We start from the raw sequence: 16006 nt of genomic DNA, 5'->3' as shown, positions 1-16006 counted from the left end.
CACATCCTTCAAGGTTGAGAAGGACCCATCCACTACCACCCTTTGAGTGCAGCCCTCCAGCGAGTTGGTGACCCATGACCCATTATTAATTCCATAAGATTGCTGCACATGAAAAAACTCCACAGCAGGATAGTTCTTATGTTATTAAGTTATGTTATTAATCCTTAATAACCTGTAATAACTTTACATGGATTATATATATATATATTTACTGGGGGCAAAACAGTACATGTTAGGCAATATGGCTAATTTCCCATTTTGTCCTATGTCTCTGTAACCCTAAAGAAGTATTCCACACAAGCACTGAACAAGAGACCCCTCTTCATTCTAGGTGAGACTTTATTAACATTTGGTTTGGTGGCAGTGAGTGCATCTACACATGCATATTAATGTGAAGCAATAAACTCCACACTCACACTGGAGTTTATTGCTACCAGGCACCTCATTTACATGTGCACCTGGGACCACAGCTCACTGAGCCAGGCTGGAGCAGCCCTGGTTGGCAGGGGTCCGGGGAGTCAGCCTGCCAGCCTGGAGCTGCTCCAACCCAGCTCAACATGCTGTGGAGGGGATGGCTGAGGCATGAGGGTGCTCTAGTGTAGGGCTAGCCAGGAGGGCCGTGCAAAGCTTTGGCCACTGATTTGATTCAGAGGTGATTTGACCCAATTTGGTGGCCAAATCTACAAATCCCAATCAAATTGGGAGACCAATAAAACAGTCCAAATCAATTTGAAGCCTCTGAATCAATTTGGAAAAGACTTGGAGAGATTCGGAGATTCGGGCAGTCCCCACTCACTGCCACAGGGAGCTGGACCTGAACTTCGTGCCAGTAAGTAGGGGATGGGACGGGGGAAGGGGACCATGGAGGGACTGCCACCAGGCCCCACCCCTGCCTGCTTCCCCAGCTCCCCTGAGCACCCACTGACCCCTGCCCACTCTCTCAGTCCTGTCAATGGCTTCCCTGCCTGGCTTCAGCATCCTGGCTCTTAAAAAAAACAACAAAAGCCCCACACTCACCAGCTGCTGCAGAAGCTTATGAGGGCTCATGGTTCTGCCTCCCCCCCTACTGCTGGTGAGTGAGGGACATTTTTTTTTTTTTAAGTGCTGGGATGCTGGGGCTGGGTGGGGCAGCCATTAACAGGCCTGGGAGAGCAGGCAGGGGATGGGGCCTGTTTGATTTGGAGATTTGGCCAATTCAGCAGTGGCTGAATCACTGAATCAGATTTGGTTGAATTGATTTGGGATAGACATTCAAATCACCAAATTGAATTACTATCCCCCAAATCAGCTGAATCTGAAACTGAAGCACAGATTCACTTCACACAGGCCAGTAGCCAGCAGTCAGCTCCCACACTGAAGCACCGTCATGCCCCAGCCAGCCCCATCAGTGTCTCCATGTGCATTGCTGCACATGAAAAAACTCCACAGCAGGATTGTTCTTGTATTCAGAAGTACTAACCTGCTGTGGAGTTTATTAGTTTCCTGCAGCCTAATAGGGCTGCTCATGTAGACAGAAAGATGTCTACAGAGATAATTAGGAAATTCCACAGTAAACATCTCATGTAGATGCACTACCCAGTCACAAGCGTATGCTAGTTCAAGGTGGTCAAAAAAACTGGGTATAAATCACAGGTGCAACTTCAGTCGCAGGGAAATTGAAATCTTATTTTTACTAGGCAGGGATTTTTGTTTTCTGTAGTTTTCAAGGTTGGTTTTAAATTATGGAATTTCCTGCTGTCAAAATTTTAATTTTTTGTAATATACAAGTTGTCAAAAAATATCTCCTTGACTAAGTTGACCAATCACAAGTTAGTTCCAAGGCAAGAAATATAAACAAAGGTAACGGAAAGCAAACACAACCAATTTATTTGGCAGCTGTTATGCTGATTTGTTCTCATTTAAAGTTTCCATTAAATATTTTTGAATAATTTCAGGTAATGGAAAACTTTACAAAATGTGATATATTCAAAATAAGTAAATGCAAGGGAAAGCAAAAGCAAAAGCTGCATTTCTGGGAAAGGCCAAGTATCCTGTAACCTTTCCTTGAATAATTCCACCTGTTTTTAATCCCAACCCACAAGATGAGAAATGCACGGTACTAGAACCTGCTATTTCCCTGGCAACTGGAGGTGAGCCTGATGGCTCACAAATACTGCTTCCAGAAGATGAAACAAGTGGTAACCCCTTTTTATTTCTAACCACTCCAGTGTAGAGGGAATACTAAGTCTTGATTTTGATGTGAAATTCAGTTGTTTTACACCAAAATAACTTCATTTTCTTCAATATTTGATGCGACAGCAAGATTAAATATTTGCTGTCACACCTTTTCCACAGGGACATGTTGTTTCTCTGAAAGCAGTTGCAAAACCAGGTTTTCAGTGATGCTATGAAAGCTGGCAGATCTCTTCAGTTAAAAGCTCAGGCAAACTATTTTATATCTTTAAATATGCAAGTGCCCTGTAAGAACAGTCCAGTCCATTTTCAAACCTAATATACATACCAGAATATTTAGCAAGCTAGTTAAAAATAAATCCCTTTAGAAATGTTTAATGACCAGATCCCTGTTCATGTTTAAGTGAGTCATCCACAAGAAATCTGACCTATCGTTTAGGTGATTGAAAAACTGAAGGCAGCTATGTTCTCACCAGGAAACTCATATAGGGTGACATTTTATTGTAGCCAATTCATCCAAAAAAAGAGTCAAATGAGATTAAAAAAACAAGGAGTGCCAGATAAGAGGTTGTATAATGGCTGGCCTGTGGTGTGGTGATTATGCTGTACAGGTAGTCTTCAACTTAAGATGTTTCAAGTTACAATGAACGGCACTTATGACATTTATAAATTGACACCCTGTTTTGACTTTCTGATGTCAATTTTGACTTTACGATGCTTTATCTGACACCATGCCATGCCATGCCAAAGAACAAGTTTGCTGCATCACCCATTTCCTTGCAGAACATCTGTCCAAACTTCCTTGGACACTTTCTTTAAGAAAGCAGACAAAACTCCAGAAAAACCCGCCAAGACTCCTGAGAAGACTCTGGCCAAGAACCCTTTAAAAAGTCCAACCAAGAGCCCTTCAAAAAGTCCAGCAAAGTCACCTTAAAGAAGTTCTTCCAGAACAATATGATTGCTATTTACAATATAAATACATTAATGTAGCTATATTACTCATCTATAATTGATTGAGTACAAAATTTTGGGTTACTGTTGGTGAAAATCAGGTATCAGGCCTTGGTTCGAGAACCAATCCCCCTTTTATAATATTGTCCTTATGGGAAAATCAGTTCCAAGTTATGACATTTCAACTTAAGAGAAACCAATTGTGTCGTAAGTCTGAGGACTGCCTGTACTGACAATTTAGAGAGACCCAAGCTCAAACCTACTCTGGGTGAGTGGAGAATCTAGAACCCAGGCCTTCTCGTTTCCTAGCTGGGTACCACAGCTACTAGGCTATTGTAGGGAAAGATGGAAAGTTGCTCTCTTTCTTGCTTCTCTTACCCTTTTCTTTGACTAAATATGGTTGTTGTGGTTCTGGCTGACTACGTTTTTAGGCATGTAGAGGCCACAGTGCAGCCACAAGAGGTGCAAGTATGTGTCTGGCTAGGTAGAACCAGTGTGCAGACTACTGTGCCTGTCCAATCTGCTTGCAGTCTCACATGGTTAGGAATATAATTCCTAATTGTGCATAGGTGGCATTTTTGGCACATAAGTGACCAAAAATGTCACATAGACAACAAAATTGCAACACTTGGATGACCAGAAAGGGCACAGAGTGTCACCCTTAGGTGCTAAAGTTCTGCCACTGTGTATGTAGAGGCACCACTGTCTTGGTTGAGCTGAATATCTTGGTGTCTTTCTCTTTGTAAATATTGATAGCCAGTCTTGACCCAGTGCCCTTCACTCCTGATCCGCTGTCCCCCACCCCCAGGCCCCAGCCCCCTAGTGTGTGGGGCAGGGAGGCCCAAGCAGCCCCTTTCAGGCTGGGACTCTGCCAGCCTTCAAGAGAAAAGCCACAGTTTCCCACATTGTTCTCCTTTAAAGGAGAATCAATTTTTAATGTTTCTTGATCCGTTTTGAAAGTTTGTTCACAACCCTTTCATATATTCTCGAGACCCACTTTTGGGGCGTGACCCACGGGTTAAGAAACACTGGCCTAAAGGACAGCAGTCATGGCCATTTTCATTCAGAAACCTGGCCAGAGGAGGTGCTGGTGGTGCCATCTGCCTTTTATTAGCCTTGTGGCTACAGTATGTATGCAGGTCAAAGAGGGTTCTAGTTCCTCCTTAACCTGAAGATGTTTAAACTACTGTTTCCCACCCTTCAGGGAGTGCCCTAACCACCTAGATATAAGACAGCCTAGGCAAGACCTCTCTCAAGCCCCTTGTTGTAACTGGGCCACTGAGCATCAAAGAATATGAGAGCCACAGGGCTTGAAAGAAAAAGTGCAAGAAGGAGCTTGATTCCATAGCTGAGTAAGAAAGGCACCCTCCCTCCCCTCCCCACCAGGACTGGGAAAAGGAAGGTCTGGGCTCTGTTCCTGTTCCCAACACCAATCATGCTCCCAGCACCAATCATAATTTAATGAAATGACTCTTTATCGTAAATTGTATCAGCAGTTCTTGGCATTGCTATACCTAAGTCCCTTTGTGGAGAAGGACCTAATTTACTACCTACATGCCAAATTGTTAACTACCTACATATCACATACAAGCACACACCACTACGTGAGCAACAAGTACATATCCCTGTAAGCTGCATGCTAGTAATCACTCTATGAACAGGTCATTCCACAGATATGGGGAAAGTGCTTCATTGCAAACATGCAGCGAAAGGTCGGTGTATGTGTGTTCTGCAAGCCTCAGCTTGTCCAAGGAATATTTTACTCAACCATTATGAATGTGCACACCAAAGGACACATATGGAAGCATTAGGGGGAGAAAGGTATGATCTGTTGGGAATGAAAAAGAAAGAAAAAAAAGTATTGGAGAAGAGATACTGGAAAGCCCTGGGATACCTAGAAAACTAAAGACCTGAACTCATGATGTGTCTGCACCTGAACTTACATTGATATGTATTGTATGTCTATAGTTATCTCCATTCATCATGTTTTTTTATTCTTTAAGTGTTAAATGGACATTCCATTATTTGTTTGTTTCATGTGCTGCTTTTTTATCTATGCTTTTATTTTATTCAAGAAGACATTCTCCATTGGAGGACATGTTTGCAAATTAAAACTCTAGCCATTTTCTAGATAAGCTTCCAAAACAGCATTATGTTTATGCTTCAGAATCTCAAAAACTATCAAATTGGATCTTCCCAAACTTTTCAGAAAAAAATACAACTTTATATAGCATTCAAACATGAGAAACTGGGTACGAGACAGAAAAAACTCAGGTAATGGTAAGCAATAGTACCAAGTGATTCTACACTGGATTTATATTTACCACCATAATTTTAGCCTTCACCACAAGTGCAATGGGGCACTAATTTTTAATATAATATTTTGGCCATGGAAGTGAGCCTACTTCATCAAACAGTAAAAATTTCCATAGCAAATGTGTGAAACACCCCTTTAAACAGAATATATATCCTCAATATATCTAAAATAAAAATCCCAGTCATATATAATTAGCACACAAACAAAGCCCCAATGTTCAATTTTATGCCTTTCAGTTTGTGTGGCATATGGTGGCACACCTGAAGCCAAATTCAGGGGTTGTGTAACTCCATAGAATTCAATGGTATACTCTTCTATAAACTTAAAGCTTTGCCCAGCATCTTTAATGGGATTGCTTGAAGTGAGAGAAAGCTCAATTTGACTACACATGCGTGGGTTTCTCAAAACCATACATTGTTTCACACCCTAGGTGCTAAGTGGTATTTTCAAATGGTCACTGTTCCTCAATGGAGATACTTTTCATGCTGCAAGTACAGCATATTAAAGTTTAATTGACATTCATGAGAATGGAAGGAGATCATTTGCAGCTGAAGTCTGTCTGTATATTATACCTTCAGGGTGAAATCTTAGTCCACTGATGTGTACAGCAGGTTCTCACTCAGATTTCAGACTTCATGGAGACAGGAGCATGTAATAACATGCTGGTTGGAACAGGAAATATTGTAACTTTTCCTGCGGTTTGATGACTCAAAGTGAAGCAAAGTAATCACCTACCTATACACAGGCAAAATCACCTCTGGGTTCTAACCGAATATGGAGAATTTAATGGTAAAAGGAGAATTGTCTTAGAAATGTATGATCAAATGAAAATGGAAAATCATATGGGTAGCTGTTTTTCAGTGTTACCAGTATTGATTAGTGATGTCCAAAACATATCTGTAAGGAGATCTAAGAACAGAAAGAATCTAATAAAACTCATTCATAAAACTTTTTAAGTATGGCTCTGTAAGAACCAGATAAACCAAACACACATGCAATCAAATTATCTTTTATACTATAGTGTCAAACCAGAGTTGGTAAACCAAGCTCATGGTATTGGTCACAGTGGGGCGGCCGGGTGGTGGCAATTGGGCACGGAACAGGTAGGATTAGCGGCGGTGGAGTGCTGAGCGGCACACAGGCGTGTGGTTTTCAAACAAGGGAGATTTTATTCAACTTATGCCTTGAGGCGTAGGTACTGATGTTCTTCAGTTACAGTGAATAATGAAACGAGAACAACAACGACGGGGGTCTGTTGGCCCACGGGGTTCCGGAGTGAGCCCTTGCTTTCTAGTCAAAGCTAGGTGTGGCTGCCCACTCCTTAAGTCCCAGGGCTGGTCAACAGCTCATAGGTGGGGAAGACAAACAAACAAAACTGTAATGCGGTGAACGATGAAATGAGATGTGACGCCAGTCCAAAAGGGACGATGGAGATCGAGGTCAATGAAGAGCGGTGCCGGAGTCGAATGCCAGGTACGGTGGGACAGCTGGATGGTCGAGGATGAAGGCTGAGGTCGGAAGCCGTGGAATCAAGGTAAGTTCGGTTTGAGAGTCCGTTAATCAGTATCAAAGTCGTAGCCGTAGCCGGTGCCAGTTAGATCAAGAGCCAAAAGATCAATAGGATAAGCACAGAATGAATCGGAAGAACCGCAGTGGAGGAGACCGATAGGCCGCAGAGCCTAACTGAGGGACAGTCCCTGAGAACCAGCCTCTGTCCTCAGTTGAACAGCTCTCCCCCCGAGGGAGGGGCCCTCAGACTTTTTATAGCAGCCCTATAGCCAATCAGGCTGCTTGGCTGAGAGAAATTTCTAGAGGTAGTACCTCATTCCAATTGTACACTGGGCATGCTCTGCAATGAGGTCTGTGTAGCAACTGAGCCTGCCCAGGGCTGAAACTGGGTCAGGGCTGATTGACAGCTCCTGAGGTCACCCAGGGGACACATACTGGGTCTGTCTCTATGGCGCATGCTCATACAATCCCTTAACTCCTGTAGTGTCAGCAGTCAAATGAAAATTTACCATGACACAAAGAAACAGAGAAAAGTCTGTACAATATAGCTCTCATATCCATCTTATGTTTTCGATTAATCCATGTTGAGTTTGGCTCTAAAAGTACGAAGTCAAATATTCTGGAAAAACGCAAAGAAGGCAGACTTCAATTCCACCAATACTTACCTGAGAGGTTAGGTTCCAAGGCCATGGTGAACATGTAGCTAGAGTCTGTAACACAAGTCATCTGCTCCCAGGTGAAGTTTCCTACCTTTTCCTCTCCAGAACTGATATAAAATGAATAATCTGTTTTATCAATAACTTACTGGAATGAATTCTGTTTTGTTGTCAGTTCCATAACTATATGTAAAGGGACCTTCAGCATAGAATACAAGTGAATCCAAATAGGTCAAATAATTACATAAGAAATGGGAGGACATGAGAGCAAAAAAAACCTTGTTCTCTACCATGAATTGTTTGCTAGCTCATAAAAAAGGCTACAGAAATGTGTAATAGACATTTCTTAAAACCTGGCAATGTTAAAAGATCTAATTTTACTTTTACTATATGCTGGATTTTTCTCTAAAAGTCAAAACCTAATTAGCTTCCATTAAAAAAAATGTTGTGAACTTTGTAGGATAAATTAAAATTATAAAAGATTCCACTTGAGGAGATTACCATTAAAATTTTACATATCAGAAGGCAATTAATTGTGTATATCTCCTACCATTGCACATATTACAACTAGCAACCAACTACCCTCAATTTTTTTAACCATTTTATGGTCTTTTTTCTTTATATATATATAAAATTATATAGAAAGAGTGGATTATTTGCTTATTTTTTTTAGTGATCTTTTTGCTTATCTTGTTTTACTTATGCTGCATGATATTACTCTGACTGTGCTTACCACATTTGGATTGTAAGTATCTTAATTCTAGCACATCCATTTGTTTATTTAAATATAGTAGTAATATTTCTTCATCATACAGTCAAAGAAAAATAGGGCTGAAAAGAACCTCAGGAATCTGCAGAAATCCAGAAATTGAGGCAATGAAGCTGCTATGGGGCCCTGCCTGTCACTGCTCTGGAGATCCATCTCTGGCTTACTTACACTGGGACTGGACTCCATAGCCCAGAAGTCCTCTTGCAGTGCTACGTTCCTCTGTTGACAGTGGTATGGGGTGGAAGCCCTCAGGGTGACTTCGTCGCTTCAGGTCTAGGACTGGTGTGTGCACAACAGGAGCAAACAGGCTGGGCCTGTGAGCACCCCACTCCCTGGAGTATTACGAAAAGGGTATACACCTGGAACTATAGCATCTGGTAGTACTGTAAAATCTCCTGTCCATGATGTCCAGGTTTAGGAGCCTTCCTTGTCATACACTGGGATCTACATTTCCTGTTCTGGGTCTCAAATAGAACACAAAACCAGTACAGGCAATAACTATCCACCACTTATGACTCACTTATTCAACACCTACACAGAAGAGTGATGGTGAAACAGCCTGAAGTGCCAATAGGACTCAGATGGAATCCATCTCTACACCTTCTTTACAGAAAATGTAGTCATATCCAGGTCTCCTCCTCTTCAATGCCCAGCATAAATCATCACCTGGAGGAAGATCTGCTGGTTAATGCTGAGCCAGGTAAGACTGATGTATGGCAGGAAGAGAAAAGCACTATGAAAAATATGCTTCCTATATAACATACTACAATTAAGGACATCTGCATGGAATTAACCTTCCCTGTAGCTTGGGATTTCTTTTGCACACCTCCATGCACTTGGTTGCTTCTATAGGGGATGTCCATTTCCACCTGCTGCTGGCCAAAGGATAGTGCTCCATCCTACCAGTCACAGCACTGACCACAGTGATCCCAAAGTCATGACCAGTCATACTTATGAAAAAAGTTCATGTATCTGGAAATGTGCCTGGTGAGCAACACAGGCTGCCATAAGCCTTCCTGAAACAAAACATTCAAGAAGGAGCAAGTGCAGAACCCAGCACCAAGCTTTCAGCCTGGAATCTTAAATGCTCCATAGCACAGTTCCCCCTTCTTGAGATGTGACCTGCTGACCAAGATACTCATGCAAAATATTAAATTCCCTTTAAACTTAAGAGTTAGCAAAGCATTTAAAAAAAGAGGACAAGGAGGCAGGATGGGAAACAAATAAACAAAGCCCTTCCCTCACCTCTCCATGTTCTACTTTCCTTTTCTAGCTGTGTAAGTGGTATTTTGGCACTTCCACATAGTTTGCAATTTGACTACTTGCACAATGTGAATTGCAAGCTGCCAAAAATGCCACTTAAACCATGTGAAAACTGCCATGTAGGCACATCACAGTTAATAGAATTCCATGTATGTCCAAGCTCATTTTATTTTGAATGGAACAAAGAAAACCATCATTCAGGCACAAGCTGGTATTCAGACTTGCATTGGGAATATTCAAATGGTAAGTTACATGGCATGCAAACTGTATGTGTAGAGACAGTCTCAGCTGTATTATGTTACATAGAATATGTTTATTAAGTGTCACTATTCTCTAGGGGCACAATTCTCTCAATTTTTCATGTTAATACCAACAATACTACTAATGTAAGTACAGGGGCCTACATGGTGTAAATAAAGGTGGTGGACTCTAGCCCTTCAAGATTTGATTAGCACTACTTAACATGTGAACAGATGAGACAATGCCCTCCTTGCACAGAGGATATCCCAGAAGTTAGAAGTGTCAAGCTCATCATTAAACAATAGCTGGGTGTGTCTTTACCTGCATTAGATCTGGGAGCAGTTTACTTGCATGTAAACACTCCTGGGCAGGTGTCTACACATGTAGGGAAGCAAGAGTAGATTTGCTGCTAATGGCAGCAAACTGCTCGTGCTTCCTGGGGCCCTGCCATGGGTCCCTACCACCACCAGGGGGAGTTCTAGGCTCTCCCTGGGTGCTAGTCTAGGAGCTAGCAGGGAGCACACAGGGCCAGGAGACAGTTCCCAGCCTCTGATCACGGAGATGGGGCTGGGGAGCATAGGCAACTGGTGCCTCCTGAGTCTGGGGAGGCACCTGCACACACCGCCGTTGGCGGTGGGGCCAGAGCTGGCAAGCTCCCACAAGTACTGCCATCAGTAGCAGAGGGGCCTGAGCTTGCAAGCTCCCACAGGTGCTGCTGTTGGTGTCAGCAGCAGGGGTGGAGCTGGTGAACTCCCACAGGCGCCACAAGCAGTTTCAGTGGTGGCCCTGTCAGGGGGGCATGTGCCCCCTATGTGTGTTGCCTATGCTGGGGAGTCTATGCTCCTCCGCAGCCTGATCCCCACCCAGCTCTGTGCTCATGGAGCTGAGTGGGGAACAGGCTCCCCAGCCCCTGCCAGCAGGGGACTCCCAGCACCAACTCCATGAACATGGGGCTGGTTCTGGGAGATCCTTATCTCTCAGCCTGAGCTCTGTGGTTGTGGGGCCAGTGCTGAGAGATTGTTATAAGGATCTCCCAGTGCCAGTCCTGTGACCATGGAGCCAATGCTGGGAGATAAGGATGTCTCAGTACCAGCTCCCCCACTCCCCAATCATGATGATGAAGCAGGGGCTGAGAGATAAGGATCTCCCAACACCCACTCCCTGATTGCGATCTTGGAACAGGGGGCTTGGAGCTCCCTGCCATCAGGGCAGGGGGACATATTCCCTGCCTGGGCTCTGAGTCTTACCCTGGCAGCAGGCAGGCCTGGGGTCAGGGAGCAATCTCCTACCCACTTGTGGCTGGCTGACTGGGAGCAGATTTGCTCCCAGTCAGGCATCTACACGAGCACTACTGTGCAGTAACTATTCATGAGTAAACTTGCTACTTGTATTTGCAGGTAGCAAATTTACTTGTCATCAGCAAGGTTTACAGCATAGTAAGCATGTGCACATGGAGATGCACATACTTTCTGTGCAGTAAACTATACTACTTTGTAGTAAAGCATCTCATATAGATGCATGCACTAAATTATTAAGGTTATGCTGATTTATGCCTGGTGAGGAACTTTCTGGATGATTATTTTTATTTCTGTAATTTCTAGCTGATTCACTTTTATGTGGAATGGTCATATAATCCAGGTACAAATATGTGAGATACATTTGCATGCAGCAGAGTTCCAATATGTTAAATTTGAATGAAAACCTGGAATTTAATGGTGATGTATTACCTTCATTATTTTAAATTATTTTTCAGAGGATGTTTTCCTTCAGAGATGGTGTCTGGAGAATAGCTGTGTGCCTCATATCACTGTATCACTTGCTGGTTAGCATGATGATTAGTGAACTTGAAGGAGAAATTCTTTTGGTATAAGAGACTGGCCACAACTTTCTGCTTTTCGAAAATAATCTCAGATAGAGTGATCACAAGTTGATTCAGTTTAAATTAAATGGGAGGATAAAGCAAAATAAGATCTGTTGCCACAGATCTCCATTTCAACAGGGCAAATGTTGATAAACTCAGGGAATTAATGAACTCAGCTGGACTGAGATGCTCAGGGTCTGGTATGTGGAGAAGACCTGGAATTTCTTTAAGTCAAAAGAGCAAAAACTGCCTGGAACTTATAAATCAAGCAAGAGGAAAATACCAGTATGGAACAGCTCCAGACCTAACTGCATGAATACCCTTTTAAAAAAGGATATTAATGCCTGCAAGGAATGGCACAAAGGGGATGACCAGCAGAGATGCTATGATTTTGGAGTTCAAAACGTGTAGGGTAAAAGTGACAACCATGAAAAGGCAAGCTGAATTAGACCTTGCAAAGGATATTAAGGTAGAGTAAAAGGTTATCCAGCTATATGAATAACAAGAGAACAAGGAAAGAAGAAGTGCGGCTGCTATGTGGTAAGGATAGTGTAGAGCTTACAGATACGGAGATATGTCTGAGAAATTAAATTGACACTTTGCCTCAGTTTTCAATAAGAAGAATGGTGACATGGGGTCAAAGGCAGAACATCTGATAGGAATCAGGGTTTGAAAACTAACTACCAGGCCTAGCAGTCTGACCTCAGTCCTAAGGCAAGCAGCAGAACAAATGCTGAAGGCAAGAATAATGAAAAATATGAAGGTAAATGGAAACTGGGACAAAATACAACCTGGATATACCAAAGGTAGGTCCTGACATATTTCTTTCATAAAATAACTGCATGTCTAGACAAAGGAAACGTGGCATATTTCATATATCTGGACTTTGGTAGACTATTTGATATAGTGCCCCCTGGGAAATTATTGGCTAAGCAGGAAAAGATAGGATTAATAACAAGTGGGTAAGGAACTGGATAAAGGAGTGGTAAAAACAGGTAGCATTGATAAGAGGAGTATTGGGATGGTGGGAGGTTACTCATAGAACTCCTCAAGGATCAGTCATAGTACTAATGCAATTTTCTGACAGAAATCTGGGCAGGTATTATCAATACACAGAAGGATTGGGACATTATATAGAAAGAAATGGATGACCTGAAAGACTGGAGTAAAAGAAGGGAGATGGAATTCTTTAAAACAAAATGCAGGATCCTGCGCTTAGAAAGTAACAAGAATTCCTGGTTTCAGCTTGTGAACCTTAGCTGGAATAACTGAGATGTAGCAGAAACCATGGTGGAAGTAGTTGTTCAAAGGACAACCATGAACCCCCAGTGGAAGCTGGCCATGAATGAGGCAAATGTAAGAGAAGTATGTATTATGTAAGATATTTCCAGTAGAGGTAGTGATAATACCACAGTACAAAGAAGTGATGAAACCTTATCTGGGATGCTGTGTATACTTTGGCTTACTCGTGTTCAAGAAAAGATTAATTCAAACTGGAACTGGTATAGAGAAATGGGATGGAGAAGCTATCGTGTGAGAAAAGTTTGGCTTCTCAATTCTAGCAAAATTCAGGCTGAAAGGGGGCGCATCTACACATGCTTTCATGTACTTTAGCCTATTTTAATGCACATTAAAACATGTAAAAAGTGCTTTTTACTTCATGCGCATTAAAATAGAATAATGCATATTAAGCATCACTTAAAAAGTTTGCGCTTTAGTTAATGTGTATTAAGCCAGGCTTATATGCATTTTCCTAGCACCTCATAGTGGAAGTGCTAGATTTAATTTGCATTACCTGAAGTGCATTAATTGAGCATGTAGATGCACTATGAGGCTATCAGAAAGAAAATACCAGGGAAGGAAAAGAGCTGTTTAAGTTACAGGACAATGTGGACACAAGAACAAATGGTTTTAAACCAGCTATGATAAGGTCATAAATCTGGAAATTTGGTTGCTAAGAATCAGAAGAGAGAACTCCTGGAACAGTTTTCCTGTAGGAGCAGCGGGGGCTGGAAATCCAACTAATTCTAAGCGGAAGCTTGACCTGTTTATGAAAATAATTATATTATGTGGTTGCCAAGGAGAGATGGGAATGGGACTTGATGTCCCAGGAGGTCTTGTACCATCCTTAGTTTCTAGATAAAAAAATTGTATGGCTAGAAGACAGCATTAGATCATCAAGTCCAGGGATGGGCAATTATTTGGGCTGGAGGGCCTCTTAGGGAGTTTTGGTGAGCTGTCATGGCCCCAGGTCAGCACCCACCCTCTACTCTGGGCTTGGTTAGCACCATTTCCCCCCTCCCACCCCACAAGAGCTCATCAAACTGCCTAAGTGGCTCTGCCTCATGCTTAGCTGGGCGGATGGGATGAGGCCATGGATGAATAGAGAGCAGCGTTTATGAATGGGACAGGTAGGCAGGGCCATGGCCAGGGCTAGGATCAGGATTGCAGGGCCCCAGCGGCACAGGGCTGAGGCCTGGGACAGAGCTGCAATCTGTTCCCTGCACACCCTTGTGACAGGCACTGGGTCCACATGCAGGGGCATACAGGGAGCAGTTTGTGGCTCTTCTCCAAACCCTGGCCCCATGCCATCACTGCCCAGCAATCCCAGGGTCTCCAAGAGATCAGCCTGGCACCAGTGTGCAGCTAGGGCATGCTAGGTCAGCATGTTGGGATGCAGCCACCAGCAGGCAGGAAGCAGCATCTGGGAGTGGGATGGGCAGGCAGGACCAGGGCTGGGATCAAGGAAGAGCCACAATCTGACCCCCGCATCTCTGGCTGCAGAACTGGTGCCTGTCGCAGGGATGTGTGAAGAGCAGATTGTGGCTCTGCTCTAGGCCTCAGCCCGGTGCTTTCACTGCCCCGAGATTCTGATCCCAGGTCTGGCCCCAAGCCCACCATCCTGTCCCACTCCTGGACACCACTCCCTGACTGCCCATGGCCCCATCCCATCTTCCTGGTCAAATGTACCCTGCCCGCATGTGGGTCCCAGGCCAGTCTCCATGGAGACCCCACCTGCCAGCTCCATCCAGTGTCCGTGGCAGTGGTTGCAGGATGGATGGGCTGGGGTGCCTGGACAGTGTGGGGCTGGGTCTAGCAGCAGAGACTGGCAGCAGCAACTGGAAGGAGTTGCCACTGCAGGAGCTGCCAGGAAGTGATTCTGGCTGCTGCATCACCCCAGCCCTGCTGAGTGCTTGGGAGCAACAGGACTGGCTGCATACACCATGGCCCAGGCTGGCTCCCCATGCCTGGTCTAGGTGGTTCCAAGAGACCTGCCACAAGCCAGATAAAAACCCTTGGTGGGTTGGATCCAGCCCATGGGTCATATTTTACCCACCCCTGGTCAAGTCTGACTACCTGTATGAAAGAGGCCAAATAGTATTGCCAGTATAACCTTGCAAACAACTCACTGAATTCTGTTTGGCCAAGAACATGTTCCACAAAGACACCCAGTCTTGATCTGCAAACATAAAGAGATGGAAAAATCCACCACCTCCCACACTTTATTTCAAAGGATGTGCTACTAGTGAAACTGCTGCTGTTGGAAGAGAGAAACCGATTCAACAGGGTGCCCTTGTTGCCAAGAACCTTAACAGCATACTGGGATGTAATTGTAGAAGCTTTGCCAGCAGATCTGAGAGAAATAATTATTATGCTCTATTCTGCACTGTTGAGGCCACATCTGGAGTACTGTGTCCACTATAGAAAGGATGTGGGCAAGTTGGATAGACTCTGGTGGAGGGCAGCAAAAATGGTTAGGGGGCCGGAGCACTTGGCTTCTGAGGAGAGGCTGAGGGAACTGGGTTTGTGTCTACAGAAGAGAAGACTGAGGGGGGATTTGATAGCAGTCTTCAACTACCTGAAGTGAGGCTCCAAAGAGGATGGAGCTAAATTGTTCTCAGTGGTGGCAGATGACAGAACAAGAAGCAATGTTTTCAAGTTGCAGCAAGGGAAGTTTAGGTTCGATATTAGGAAAAAAATTCTCACTAGGAGGGTGGTGAAGCACTGGAAAAAGTTACCCAGAGAGGTGGTGGAATCGCCATTCTTGAAAATTTTTAAGACCCGGTTAGACAAACCCTTGGCTGGGATGTTCTAGTTAGGGGTGGTCCTGCTTTGAGCAGGGGTTGGACTAGATGTGACCTCCTGAGGTCCTCCCCAACCCTCATTTTCTATGGTTCTATGATTAGTTTGATATCATGACCACATCCTTGGTTATAGACCAGGAGCAGGCAAAGTCTGGCCCATGGGCCAGATCATGCCTGTGGCAG

Source organism: Crocodylus siamensis, chromosome 2 (assembly GCF_052110815.1).
Source record: "Crocodylus siamensis isolate JL-2025a chromosome 2, ASM5211081v1, whole genome shotgun sequence".
NCBI classification, from domain to species: Eukaryota; Metazoa; Chordata; order Crocodylia; family Crocodylidae; genus Crocodylus; species Crocodylus siamensis.
Note: the sequence above shows the minus strand (reverse complement) of the source record.